Source organism: Podarcis bocagei (genome assembly GCF_964188305.1).
Source record: "Podarcis bocagei genome assembly, chromosome: 5".
Classification (NCBI taxonomy): Eukaryota; Metazoa; Chordata; class Lepidosauria; order Squamata; family Lacertidae; genus Podarcis; species Podarcis bocagei.
Window position 1 is genome coordinate 18,282,336 of NC_138129.1, and position 14,184 is coordinate 18,296,519.

The window sequence follows — 14,184 nt, forward strand, 5'->3', positions numbered from 1 at the left end:
TTTATTCCGAGTGTGATTCACAAATGGAACATGCACGTTTGATCAGCAAAAGGGCACAAACTTGGACATTAAAGTAGCTTTAAAAAAACAGGATACATCTCTTCCATATAGAAACATGAAAGTATCACTTTTTGTATCTGACAGGCACCCTCTCAAAATTAGGTAGCAATTTGGGAAGCGAAATCTTCCTAGAGGCTTTTGCTTCTGCTGGAGTTGGTTATGCATATTTCTCAGGTGAAGAAGGTCTCCTTGCAGCTGTTTGGATCGCTGCCAAAAAGAAACCCGGAGGACTAATGTGGCTACTGTATCCAAGAGATGTTTCATACAAGCAGTTTTACACACATTACAAGTGTACACATCGGCTTCTTCTAAAGCAAGTATTGGCACTGTGAGCATTGACTACTGCCTGATTAATGCTCACAACGAACAGATGAAAGTACCTCATGCCAAATCAGACCACAGGTCAGTGCTCCCATTCGCTGCCTGACTCACTCTCGCCACAGCAGCTTTACAATAAATCAGGAATGGGGGGCCTGTGCTCCTCACCAGATGTTGGCCTTTCTGACTGCAGCTGATGGGAATCGAGAGACCAAGAACGGTTGGTGAGCCACTGGCTCCCCATCCCTGGAGGACAGCATTAAAAACCAAAAGGTGAGGATAGCAGGGAGTGGCTGCCCCCAAAGCAGAGAGCCAGTCCTCTTGTCTCCCCTGCTCAGTTGCAACTCCCAGGTGTGTGGATGTCTGTTCTGTTGAGCCTTGACTACAGATTCAGGTACTGTGCATATATTTACGATGTAAACTGCTTTACTTACAAGGTTCTATGGGAGACGGAAGGGTTAAAGATGCCTGAAAAGGAAGAGAGAAGCACCTAGGGACATGTTTAGTCATTTAGTCGTGTCCGACTCTTCGTGACCCCATGGACCAGAGCACACCAGGCACTGCTGTCTTCCACTGCCTCCCGCAGTTTGGTCAAACTCATGCTGGTAGCTTCGAGAACACTGTCTCGTCCTCTGTCGCCCCCTTCTCCTTGTGCCCTTCATCTTTCCCAACATCAGGGTCTTTTCCAGGGAGTCTTCTCTTCTCATGAGGTGGCTAAAGTATTGGAGCCTCAGCTTCACGATCTGTCCTTCCAGTGAGCACTCAGGGCTGATTTCCTTCAGAATGGATAGGTTTGATCTTCTTGCAGTCCATGGGACTCTCAAGAGTCTCTACCAACACGATAATTCAAAAGCATCAGTCCTTCGGCGATCAGCCTTCTTTATGGTCCGGCTTTCACTTCCATACATCACTACTGGGAAAACCGTAGCTTTAACTATACGGACCTTTGTTGGCAAGGTGATATCTCTGCTCTGCCAAGTGGATCACGTTTGGTCAAAACTCTCCACTATGACCTGTCCATCTTGGGTGCCCTGCACGGCATTGCTCATAGCTTTTCTGAGTTATTCAAGCCCCTTCGCCACAGCAAGGCAGTGATCCATGAAGGGGACCTGGGGACATAGGAAGCTGTTAACCCATTGCTTCATGTGCTTCAGTATTGTTTGCACCAGGGTCTGGGTAACCACTTTAAGCCGGTAGGCTGGGTCAATAAGTGACCAGCCATCTATGGTCCAAATGGAACAAGTGGACAGGGCTGGCCAGCTGTACAAACATCGGTTGTCACATGACAGTAGGTCATGGGGCTTGCATTCTGCACCAAAGTTTAAATAGCACTGCTATTTAGAGCTCTGCTGCAAAAGAACAATGGTGCACTCTAAGCTGTGTGCTTTACATGTGTGCCAAGACTTTACCTGTCCCTTGCCTGATGTCAGGTGAGTGAGAGGTGCTGATCAAAAAAAGTTTTGCTGGATAATTCAGTCTATACCAGTATTTCCCAACCTTGGGTCTCTAGCTGTTTTTGGACTACAACTCCCATAACCCCTAGCTAGCAGGACCAGTGGTCAGGGATGATGGGATTTGTAGTCCAAAAATTGCTGGAGACCTGAGATTGGGAAACACTGGTCTATACATTGCAGATTTCCTACAGGTGGTTTACAGGGGTTCCTCCCAGCCTTGCCTGGAGATACCAAATCTGAATGCAAAGCACTTGCCCTACTCATGAACCACATCTCCCCCCTGCCTCATTCCCCTCCATCAATTGGCTCTCTCAGTCCCTCTATTAGCATTATGATTCCTCCGCACATGCAAGGAACCAGTCATTCAGTGTGGCAGCACGAGTAGTGGTTGGAGTATTGGACTAGGACCTGGGAGACCAGGGTTCAAATTCTCCTCTCAGCCATGAGCTTCACAGGGTGCCCTGGGGCCAATCGCTGCCTCTCAGCTGAGCCTACTTCACAGGGTTGATGGGATTAAAGAAGGGGGAGACTGCCTTGAAGAAAAATGTGGGATATAAATGCAATAAATATAAATAAATAAAACACTTTAAAAGTATGTACATGGGGGAAAGTACATGAAAGTACCGTACATAAATTTTGGAACTCCCCATTACAGCCTTTGTGCTGTATTGTTTTTTTGTGCCTGCTAAAATCTTGTTTGTTTCGGCAAGCCTACTCAGGCACGCAAGTTTTAAACATGCTGTTTTTCACATCTAATTTTATTATGCATAATGGTTTTAAGTTTGCTAGCTTGATTTAAGGTTTTTATGTTGAACCTGTTTTTAAATTCTTATTGGTATTTTTAATGAATATTTAGATTTCTTTGTAAACCACTCAGAGGTTTTCATAGTAAGTAGTATATAAAGTTTGTTAAGCAAAATGAGACAAACATGAGGATTGGGAGCCCTGTGTTTGTCTCATAATCTGCCAGGTGACGTGACAGCCATGCTTATTTTAAGATGGTACTAGAGTCCTGTAAAATGTACCAGGTGAAACAAGAGACCTAAAATGATATCTATTGATGCCCCAAATTTTCCACATCCCACATGATCTATGCAAAAGTTAGAGGAGTTCAATTTCCTTCCTCTCTCTTAGGGAGAGAGATACAAAAATGCTTTCAAACAGGTTAATAAAATCTGTAGCTGTCACCCATTCTGAACCTGATTTAGGCCTGGTTATTTAATTACCTATCCCCGCTAAATGTTCTCCAGTTTAGCTAACTTGTTCCGTGGAGATTTAGGAGGATTAAGTATTCCTTTTAAAATCAACAGCAGCATGTTTGGGTTTTCAAATGTGCTGTGAGTCATGCGACCACAAGGTGACAGTGTGAGCTCACGTTAGCACCTGAAATGCACACAAAGTAAAGAATGGGAAAATATTACTGAGTGCTTAGATACCAACTGCAAAGTTACCTCCGCCTAGCAGCAAGCAGAGCACAAAAGGGGCTTTCTCCCCACACATCAAGCATTACTCAGTGATCTTTCCGCTTTCCCTATTATTTCATGTGCTCAGCCATTTAAAGCTCATAGGGCTAAACTGGCCGGAAAGGAGCGTAGGCAGTTCAGTGGTACAAGGGAGATTGTGATAATCTGTACTGAAGACATTAATTTTTGCTATAATCTGTACCGATTTATTTGAAGGGTGATTTGAAGAATTAATTAATGCATGCCACTTCTGAACAATTTAAATATATTGCTTGAGCTTATCAATAAAGCTTAAGGAAATGCAAGCACCACCACCATCATCAATATATCTACTGTATATATGTCTATATATATTTCAAATATCATTTTGAAATGAAGATCTGCAGGAAGAGGATCAGAAACTAGAGGGGTAGGGGGAAAAGTTTAATATCCAATACATTTTGGATCTCTCTGCTGCTTCAGCAGGGGGTTTCAAATACACAAATTCAATCTTTCGTTATGTTGGGTGAAATTAAACTTCACATTAAGCAGGGTATGCATGAGTGGAATGCTGTTCACTTGCACAACGGGACTTCCCTGCTCCACTGCAGCCCTCCCACACATGCCCTAAAGCTGTTCTGGGCTCCCCCCAACCCCCCCTCCATCCCAAACAGATTTAGGATGTGCAGGGTGGAGGGTAGAGAAGGGGGAGGCAAGTCCCATTGTGCAAATGGACCTCCTCCTACTTGCACAGCAGCTTGTTTGTATCCCATCTCCTCTATCTCCTTTTTTTGTTCTACATTGAGAACTGTCTGAGGAACTGGCATTTCTCTTTGTAAAGATGGGCTTTGTAAAAAGATGTGCAAAAATAAACAGGAACAGAAAGAGTAGTCCGGAGGCAAAATACACTCTTTAATTCCAAGCCCACTTTTCCTCCAAAGATTTATCCTTGTTCTCCTCCTCTCCTTCCTCCATGCAATCCTCCATTGTTCTGGGAGTTACCCCTCACCCTCCGGAGCAGATTTGGGGGCAATCAGGGGATGGAGAGAAGGGAAAGCCATTGTGTTAGTGCAAATATTTAGTTGAATACCAGCATATGGCTGTTAGGGTAGACATATGCTGCCCAGAGGGAGTGGGCAGGAAAGCATGCAATGACTGCTGATCCTAGCAGCTGTGACAGATCACTTGTGATCTTGCCCTCTGTTTTGTGCATGAAAAGAAGGAGCCACCACAGGTGGGAATAACAACCCTGGGCAGAGAGGCCCAGCAAATAATATCTCATGCCCGCAAACCTAAAGAAATCCTAGGGCTATCCGCTCTTCTCAAAAATCTGAAAGAACCTAAAGAAAATCCTAGGCAATATCGCAAATTGGGTTAATCGGATTTTTAAACTTGTGAACTCTCAATCCAGCAGTGCCTGTGCCTCTCTAGGAGAGAAATGTTTTAATGGAAAAGAAGAGGAGAGGGGGAACTTCCCGTATCACTTAAAAACACGGCCTTGGATTCTCTCTTGAAATATTTGTTTGTTCACCTTCTCCGCAGAACAGAGAGCAACAAGGGGGAGGGAGCTAGTAAAAAGCAGGAAAAACTAGGTTATATTAAAATATCCTCTGCACTTAGGGCAGTAAATTACCAACGGGATTCAAAATGGACCATAAATTGAGTATTTTAGAGAATGTGAAGTGGGTTTCAGGGCTGCAAAGTGAGCTTAAAGTGTCTTTCCCCTTTTGTTCCTCTTAATCACACAGCTCTTCCGAAAAGCATTTCATCTACTTGATGGCATAAAAGGGTAAAACCTGTATGTGGTGTTGTGTGCTTGCGCTCTGCCAGACCCTCTACTTCAATTTCTTAAAGGGTTTCTTCCCCCTGTGAAAGAGGCTTCTCTTTGTTTGTTCGGCAGGGCACTCTGTAATTCATTTGGAACAACTGAGCTCTTCCTGTCATGACTTCTGGGCTATGCCTTCCCCTAGCTCAGCCTGTTGTTAGCTTGCCCTGTCTTTTGTCCAACCAGCCTCTGCGATTGGCTCCCACCCTCTGTTCCTCTGGAGTAGCAGTAGTAGCAAGGAGGGTCTACTACTGACTTCTTGACAGGAAGTTTGCTGTCACTTACTGGGAGGAAGAGAATGAGGCAGTGGGGATACTGGTGCTGCAGAGGTGAACCAGGAGAGCTGGTCTACCCATGACCGCTCACCTTACTTGGACCAAAGGCTACATTCACCCTTGGCAAAACCTCTACGGGCTGCGTGCCAGCGGAAGGTGTGGCTGCCCCACACTTCCATGTGCACAAGAAACACAAACATGGGCAGGGGATATGCATGTAGGACCAGTAGCAGCTGGCAGGGAGGGCCATAGCTGTGCACCTGACCTCCCAGCAGCAGAGTCACTGCCATCTGTTGGGAGAGGGAGGGGGGAGAGTGATGGTGTGTTGTTTAGGTGCACCAGTGGGGGTTCTGGATTGGCATCACTGGTGGACTGACATTTCAAGGACCCTGAAGCTCAAACTGTTATGGGGCCCCTTCACAACCAGCAATGAGGTTTGGGTAACCACTGCCATCTTCTTCAACTGAGTTTTTCTATGACAGATCCCAATTTTTCTGCGAGTTTGCGTTTTTTGGAACCCACTTTAGCACTTTTCGTCAACTCATTCTTCTTCCTCTAGGGCAGAGGTTTTCAACCTTTCTGAGTCCATATCTCTCTTGACTAACTAAATATAGTTAGTTAGTTAGTCTTTCTGTGGCTCCCCTGTGGGGAAACTTGCTCAGAGCCTCAGAAGCCCAGTTATGTCTCCTTGTGAGTCCTCTGGGCAGCCGCAGCCACTGCCCCTGGTCTCTGAGCCACCCCCCCCCGCCCCCAATAGAGGTGCCTCCTTGGTGGAGACTGGCCAAAGGTGAACATGAGGCCAGCATCTGACTCATGTTGGGAGGCAGTAGTGGTGGCAGCAGCAGGCATCACCAGGCCTACATTGTGCAAAGGCTCCCCTTCGGCGGCAGGCATTCCCAGGCAGGCATTGCACACAGCAAGCACAAGAAACATCAGTGCATTGCCTGGCTGCCTGGCTGGGCTCCCACTTGCTTGTCCATTCCCAACAGCACTGGCTGGCTGGGCTCCCTCACCCACTTGCCTGTTTACTCCAAGGCCACCTCACTCCTGGTAACCAGCACCCCCTGGCCAGCCCCAGAGGCACCATTCACCTGGCGAGCTTGTAGTCAGGGCCGCTGCAACAAACAGCCACACAAGCCTTTGGGAGGCAGAGATGCAACAGGGCATCGGAGGAGGGAGGGAAGGGAAAAGAGACGGAGGCCAGTGTTGCCTGCGGCACCCCCGACAATTATTCAAGGCACTCCAGGGTGCCACGGCACACTGGTTGAAAACCACTGCTCTAGAGTCTTGACCTCTGTTAAAAACGGGGGGGGGGGGGTGTGTGCATTAGCCACAGCAGAACAAGTAATTTACCACAGTGCTCTACCTTTACAACATCTGTGGTACTGAGTCTCAGACTTTGGGATTTTTGAAATATATACAGTACAACCCACAACTAATCGATTTGAGTTGTGCCACTCAAATTGGGTCTGCTAAACCCTTAGAATCATAGAGTTGGAAGAGACCACAAGGGCCATCGAGTCCAACCCCCTGCCAAGCAGGAAACACCATCAGAGCACTCCTGACATATGGTTGTCAAGCCTCTGCTTAAAGACCTCCAAAGTAGGAGACTCCACCACACTCCTTGGCAGCAAATTCCACTGTCAAACAGCCCTTACTGTCAGGAAGTTCTTCCTAATGTTTAGGTGGAATCTTCTTTCTTGTAGTTTGGATCCATTGCTCCGTGTCCGCTTCTCTGGAGCAGCAGAAAACAACCTTTCTCCCTCCTCCATGTGACATCCTTTTATATATTTGAACATGGCTATCATATCACCCCTTAACCTCCTCTTCTCCAGGCTAAACATGCCCAGCTCCCTTAGCCGTTCCTCATAAGGCATCGTTTCCAGGCCTTTGACCATTTTGGTTGCCCTCCTCTGGACACGTTCCAGTTTGCCAGTGTCCTTCTTGAACTGTGGTGCCCAGAACTGGACACAGTACTCCAGGTGAGGTCTGACCAGAGCAGAATACAGTGGCACTATTACTTCCCTTGATCTAGATGCTATACTCCTATTGATGCAGCCCAGAATTGCATTGGCTTTTTTAAAAAAGAGCAATGTGGAATGAAGTCTCTTTTCAGGTCTCCTAGGATTAGGGGCCCTTAAGCTTCATTAGTTTCGTAGTAGATTCACCCCTGATTGGCATTCTGGGTGGACCCGATGGGAGTTGTAGTCCAAAACACCTAGAGGGCACCGGGGTGGCAAAGACTGCCCTGCAGGCTACAGCAAGCCATTGTGTCTGATGATTAAGCATTTTCATTCTTATTTATTGATGAGAGGGCTTTGGAAGCCTCTGTCCCTGCTACTGCTCCAGTGAGGAGAAGGGGAGGTGGGGGGACGACGACTCACACCTAAATTATTCCTTTCAGAGTATTGGCTTCTGCTTCAGAACTTCAGGATGTGAAGCATCACCCAATTCGCAGAGAACATTAAAGGAAACGAGGGAGTGCTTAGGGAAACTAAGTGTTAAACAGGGCCATCCGTCTGGGGCAGAGCAGGGGAGAAGAGAGTACTTGATGTCTCAATCATGGCTGGTTTATGGCCCACAATCCTTGAATTTGTGTGACAGCAATCCAGTGCCTTACATAGATTGCATCATAAATAACCCAAGTCCGCAGTGGTCAGAGAATCTAAATGAGAGAAAGGAAAAAGAGATGTAGAAACAAAGAGTGAGTAGCCGTGCAGCGAGTTATCTTGGGTCTTTTTTAGGGTTTTATAAGTAAAGACAGGAAGGGATGCGGAAAGTGTGAGTCAAACACAGGCCACGTTCACAAACGGCACTGCTAATGCCTCTTAACGCAGCTTTCTTTCGTTTTCTTTCTTTTGTTGGTGAATGTTGTTCACGCAGAATGAAATATGGCAAAAATCCATCGGGAATTCATCAAATAAAGTTCTATCTATTTCATGGGTCCCTTTTTCTGTTAGGCAAACCTGTGTTTGACTAACACTTTTGGCCAGTGGTCAGCAACCTTTTTCAGCTGTGGGCCACTCCACCATCCCTCAGACCTTGTGGGGGGCCGGACTATATTTTTTTGGGGGAAATGAACAAATTCCTATGCCCCACAAATAACCCAGAGATGCATTCTAAATAAAAGGACACATTCTACTCATGCAAAAACATGCTGATTCCCGGACCATCCATAGGCAGGATTGAGAAGGATATTGGGCCGCATCCGGCCCCCGGGCCTTAGGTTGCCTACCCTTGCTTTTGGCAATCACCCTACAAGAGGACACTTTTTATATGGATGAAATTTGCATGTGCCAGTTTATACATACCTATAGAAATAATTTCTATAATTTAAATAGAAATACACTCCATCTCACCACAGTGGGGAAGACAGGGCACAAGGCTTCCTCCTTAGTCTGCTCTCCCAGGGCTCCCTTGATGGAAAAGTTCAGGTTTTCTGCTGCAGTCTTGTGCCTGATGCTTCTTCATCTATAAACTGGATCTGGACTGGATAGTCCTTCAAACAGAAGACTGACCTCTGTAACGTATGGCACATGGGCAATCTAGTCCTGATTTTCTGGGAAATGTTCCTGGTAATTTGCAGTTCCTATAGATTGGAAGATGGGGAGACAGGATATGCTAACAGCTAATGCTCCTTAATAGTCATTGGCAAAGCAGCCAGGCACATCTTTTGCTTCGGAGATCCTTGGCAGAATGTCCTGCGGGTGCTTTCTAAAAGGCTAGGAAATACTTGGAAGGTTCCCTAAGGAAGCCTGATTTTCCCCTCCTACTATTTGAGTTAGGGAGTGTCAGAGAGAGGGAAGGGAGGAGTTTGGGGCTTGTCAGGGAACTGACATCGGAGCGAGAGGCGAAGGGGAGGCTCCCAGATGATGCTGGCGAAGGGCCCAGCAGCAGGGGGAGAAACAGCTCAGTAGAGGGGGAAGCCAATCAGCACAACACCAGGGATAAAGGGGGGCAGACGGGGGAATTGGAGAGAGGGCTCCAGGACTCTTCACTGGACATCAGTGAGGAGAGCCCAGGTCCTCCGCTACCCACGCCTTCCCTGCGCAGAAGACTCCCGCGCAGTGAAAGGAGGAGGAGACTGGGTGTCAAACAACTTTTATGTTGGAAGAGGTTCAAGAAACACCCACTGACGGATTCTGCCAGTGACTGAGGCAGCCACGATGAGAAGGGGCTGTGCAGTCAGAAAGGTTTAACAAGGCAAATTAACCGAGAAAGGCACCAGTTTACGCACGAGTAACTCATACCCATTACAGGGCTCTTGGAGCTTAACAGGATTTCTGGGATGCTAGGCCTCTCTGGAGATCTGGTGTTGGGTTGTGGATTTAGCTATTTGTTGGTATCTTTTAGCTGTCCCTCTCCACTTACTCTCAACCCGTATAACCGTTAATAAACTCAAATATTACAGACCTCTCTCCAAGTCTCCAGTGGTCTTCCTCCAAAGGAAACCAAAAATGGGTAAGCACTACAACCCCTGGAATATCAGAAGGGCAAAGTGTAGATGTTCTGCCCCCCCCCCCCAGGATATTTTTTGCTATTCTGCCCACCTTCCTGTGATACATTTTTGAGCTACAGGAGCTGTCATTCTGCAAAGCCCAGCTCCCTCTCCAAAGTCTCTAGTAGTTAAACGTGTGTGTGTGTGTGTGTGTGTGTGTGTGTGTGTGTGTGTGAACATGTGTGTGGTTCATTCACATGAGCACCAAGGTGCCATGTAAGATATTGCAGATGCTGGAGTTGACAATAATTTTGTTTATCCCACAAGGATATTGTGAACAAACTAAACCAAAAGATTTGTCCTCCTTTAAATCACCACAGAACAGTCTCCTGTGCAGTGTTGGACAAAACCTTCAACAACATGCAATAGTTTGAGATGCGTCATGACCTGAGAACTTCTGCACCCAAAACAGCTGCTGTACCCTGAATGATGACCCTTCTCCAATGTGCATGAGCTCATTTTGAGAAACAAATTCTGATGTTTCTCCATTTGTGCTCTAGATGGTGAGTGAGCTCAGTCATCTGCCTGTAAACGCTCGCTGGAGTGCGATATTGGCCTTGGAGACAGTTTTTGTGAAGGCTTTCCAAAGTGCAAAATAACTCTTGTGCTCTTTTGATGGTGCACCCTCACTTGAAGAGAAGAAGAAGAAGAGTTTGGATTTGATATCCCACCTTTCACTCCCTTTAAGGATTCTCAAAGCGGCTAACATTCTCCTTTCCCTTTCCTCCCCCACAACAAACACTCTGTGAGATGAGTGGGGCTGAGAGACTTCAGAGAAGTGTGACTGGCCCAAGGTCACCCAGCAGCTGCATGTGGAGGAGCGGAGACGCAAACCCGGTTCCCCAGATTAGGAGACTACCGCTCTTAACCACTACACCACACTGGCTCTTGAAAATAGTGGGCATGACATTTCTAAGATTTTTTTTTTTTTAAAAAAAAGGTTGATATCTGAGGAGGCCTGTGAAATGTCTGGTGTTACTGCACAAATATGGGAACCGCAGGGAAAAGAATAATGTAAGCCTCTTGTAGAAAGAGCTACTGTTTGTGGGGCTTATTTCCTCTTGAGGTCAGATGAACCTCCTCCCTTCCCCTCCCTAGTCTCTAATGCGGAGGAAAAAAATACACACACACATAGGGAGAAATCAATCCATCAAATGTCATTACAGATTTATTAAGCCTGATGTATAAAGACTTTTAACATCTCCAGAAAGCATAAAAAGAGCACTTCTGTTCAGTCTTGTGCTTTGAAAATCTAAATATATTTTTATCATATAAATAATTCTTTTCATGTTTTTAAGTGCATCTGTTTTTTTTTAAAATTATTATTCCCTCTTCAAATTTCCATTTTACAATTGGCCAAAACTGAAGCCTGCCTTGACTGAAATGAAGCTATTTGCAAAGCAAATGATGTTGCGAAGCATGTCTATGGCAAACCGTATCAGCTAGATTTCAGAAAGGTAGTTCAATGAGGAAGGCATTAAAATGAGGGACAGCCTCCAGCAAAATCATAATTGAACACACCCAAGCCCTTAATGTCTGCAGTTGGGTTTCCTGATGCAAATTATGATAACATTTCAGATGGGAATGGTTGCTTTCCAATAACTGCGGTGAGAAAGAGATGTGGGTTTTATTTTCTCTACCCCCTGCCACACAGCAAAGAATTGCTATGTTTCTTTTTTTAAAAAAAAATGTAAATAATATATGTATAGAAACCTTTTCTAATGGAAATGAGGCATTCAGGATTATATGCATAGTATGAGAATTACTGCTCTTCTTTCTGAACGCAATGGTTAAAGATGTGTGATCTGCAGGTTGCTGTGGACTTTAATTGCTACTATAGAACTTGAACAATTTTATTTTCAGTGTTTGTGGGTGGGGAGTGGAACCCCAGTGTGTTTTCGGTGATCCAGCTACAGAACTTTACCCACCTCCAAGTTAATTGAGGCTGCAAAGTTATTGCATATTATTCCCTCAATATAACAGTCTGCTGAAATCATATGCAGAAATACTTCCGTCAATAGTCAAGGGTTTTCTTTTTTAATTGGGAAAAGGGGTCCTCCTGCAACTAAGCAGCCTAGATAAATCTGGGTCTGATTTATCGGCACTGAGAATAATTTTGTTTTGTAAAAAGCAATTGAATCTGTAAGGAATCTTCCAAGCAAGTGATCCCGCCCTCTCCAAAAGTTGCTGGCATATTAGAAAATATTGTTGAATCCCATTCAGCTGACTGTAGTGCAGGTGTATAGAGATTTGCCACCTACAATAGCTGAACAGGGCACTACTCTTTAAAAATTTCCTTGGTTTGAAAAGGAAAAAAGGATTTTATGTTGGGAAGATTCAGATCCAATATCATTTTATTTGCAAGCACTAGGTGGTGCTGTATTCCTAAATGTGAGGACCCTGTGGTTTCATTTTCTTCCTTCCTTCCCCCCCCCCTTTTATTTTAACTGTAAGGACCATTCATAATCATCAAAACCAAGTGAAACATGGTTTTGATTAAAACAGCCTGTTGGCTCAATAATCTTCGTAATTTTAAAAACATCCTTAATGTGGAGGAACAGTACTACAATGTCAGCTCTGGCCTTGGGGCCCATTAGAACAGCAACAAAATAAATAAGAAGGAGAACTGTGAGGTCATGAAAACAAAATTAAGCTAATGTTTCAAATTTTGACAATTACGAATTGTTCTTCGGAGAAGACTCCCCCCCCTCTTTTTTAAGGAAAAAAATTAAAATAAATTCAGGCACTATTAGATAAAATACAAAGAGGGTAATTGTACATGAGTATGAGTTTCCTCATGGGGGGTTTAGCATGCCTTCAAAGTGAAACTTGGACGCCGTTTTTATTTTTATTATCATCATTTCCCCTCCTGTCCCCAGAAACGGGCAGGTTTCATGCATATACAGACTTGTTTTTTCCATCCTTCCTCTACAAGCTCCATTTCAATTCCTCATAGCGGAATTAAGAGATGATGAGCGAGGAAAACAACACAACTGTGACAAAACGGAAAGAGCAGGCATAATGGCCCAGGGTTTGTTGAAGGGTAGGGTGGGGTGTTCTCCCCCCCACACACACTTTGTGTTTGGTAGGAAATGGAAACAAGCAAATATAAGGCGACCGGGGGGGGGGGCGGTGGGGGGGGGAGAAATCTGTGTTCATTAACATGGCAATATAGTTAATTATATACAAATATGTACAGTATAAAAAATGCATCAAAGGCTTGAGTTTCCCATCCAGCCAAGCTGCAGTGCACACAGGAAAGCAGCTTGCCTTTCCTTCTTCCCGGTCCTTTTGCCCCCTCCCCTCCCCGCAAAACCCTCCACCCCGCCCGTTCCACCCAGAACACGTTGCCCCATTTATACAAGCAATATAATCTATACAGCATGCGGTTTGTAACAAAAGTAGTGCAGACGCACCGAAACATTCTTACAGATACAGTTGCTGTAATTTCTCAGTGGGGGTGCGGAAGGAGTCTTGGATGGGTCAGTTGTACAGCTGTGTGTGTGTGAGAGAGAGAGAGGGGGGGGGGATGAAGGGAAAGCGGCCCACCTGATCAAAGAGGAGTGCTCTTTTGAGAACTCGCTCGTCTACCAGCACTGCCCGAAGAAGTCGTCGAAAGCATCCTGAAGGTGCAACAGAGAACATGCTGGCTGACAAGACCGCAGGCGTTTTGTGCTGCGCTGGAAAGGACTGACTGTTTTTACTGGGCTTTCTCCAGCGAGGCTCTGTTGTTTTAAACAAGAAAGGGTTTTTTATTTTATGATTCATACTGTGAGATGTTCGAGACAAGAATGACGAACGAGAGGAGGGCGGAGGGAAATAAAAGACCTTAAAATAATTACGTGCGATAGACCCATGTGCTTGACAAAAGGCCTTATGGTACGAGAGGTTATGCAAGGGTTAAGAACCCTGAACTCAAGTTGCCGCCATTTGTGTCTATACGGCAGTATAAATCCAAACACTGAACTTTAAACCCTAAAGGGGAGAAAGAAGCTTTGTCTGTTGCTGGGTAAGGATGGCAAACTTCTGTGTTCTCAGAGGCCTCCAGAAAGTGTGTGCTGGAAGGGAATTTTGCTTCACAATGAGCCCGCTTCACGGCTCCATGATAATAAAGTTGTTGCCCCTTGTGGTAAAGACCATGAAATTAGGCCTGGCTAGGACTAGGATAGTCAATGTAGGGCTGTCACTCCCAGCACCCCCAACCATTATGGCCAATAGTCAGGGAGGAATTCCTGCCCCATAGCATTAGATACAAATGGACAGTGGGAAGAATCTGTTCCTTACAAGTAAAATTTGTGCAATTTTTTTTAAA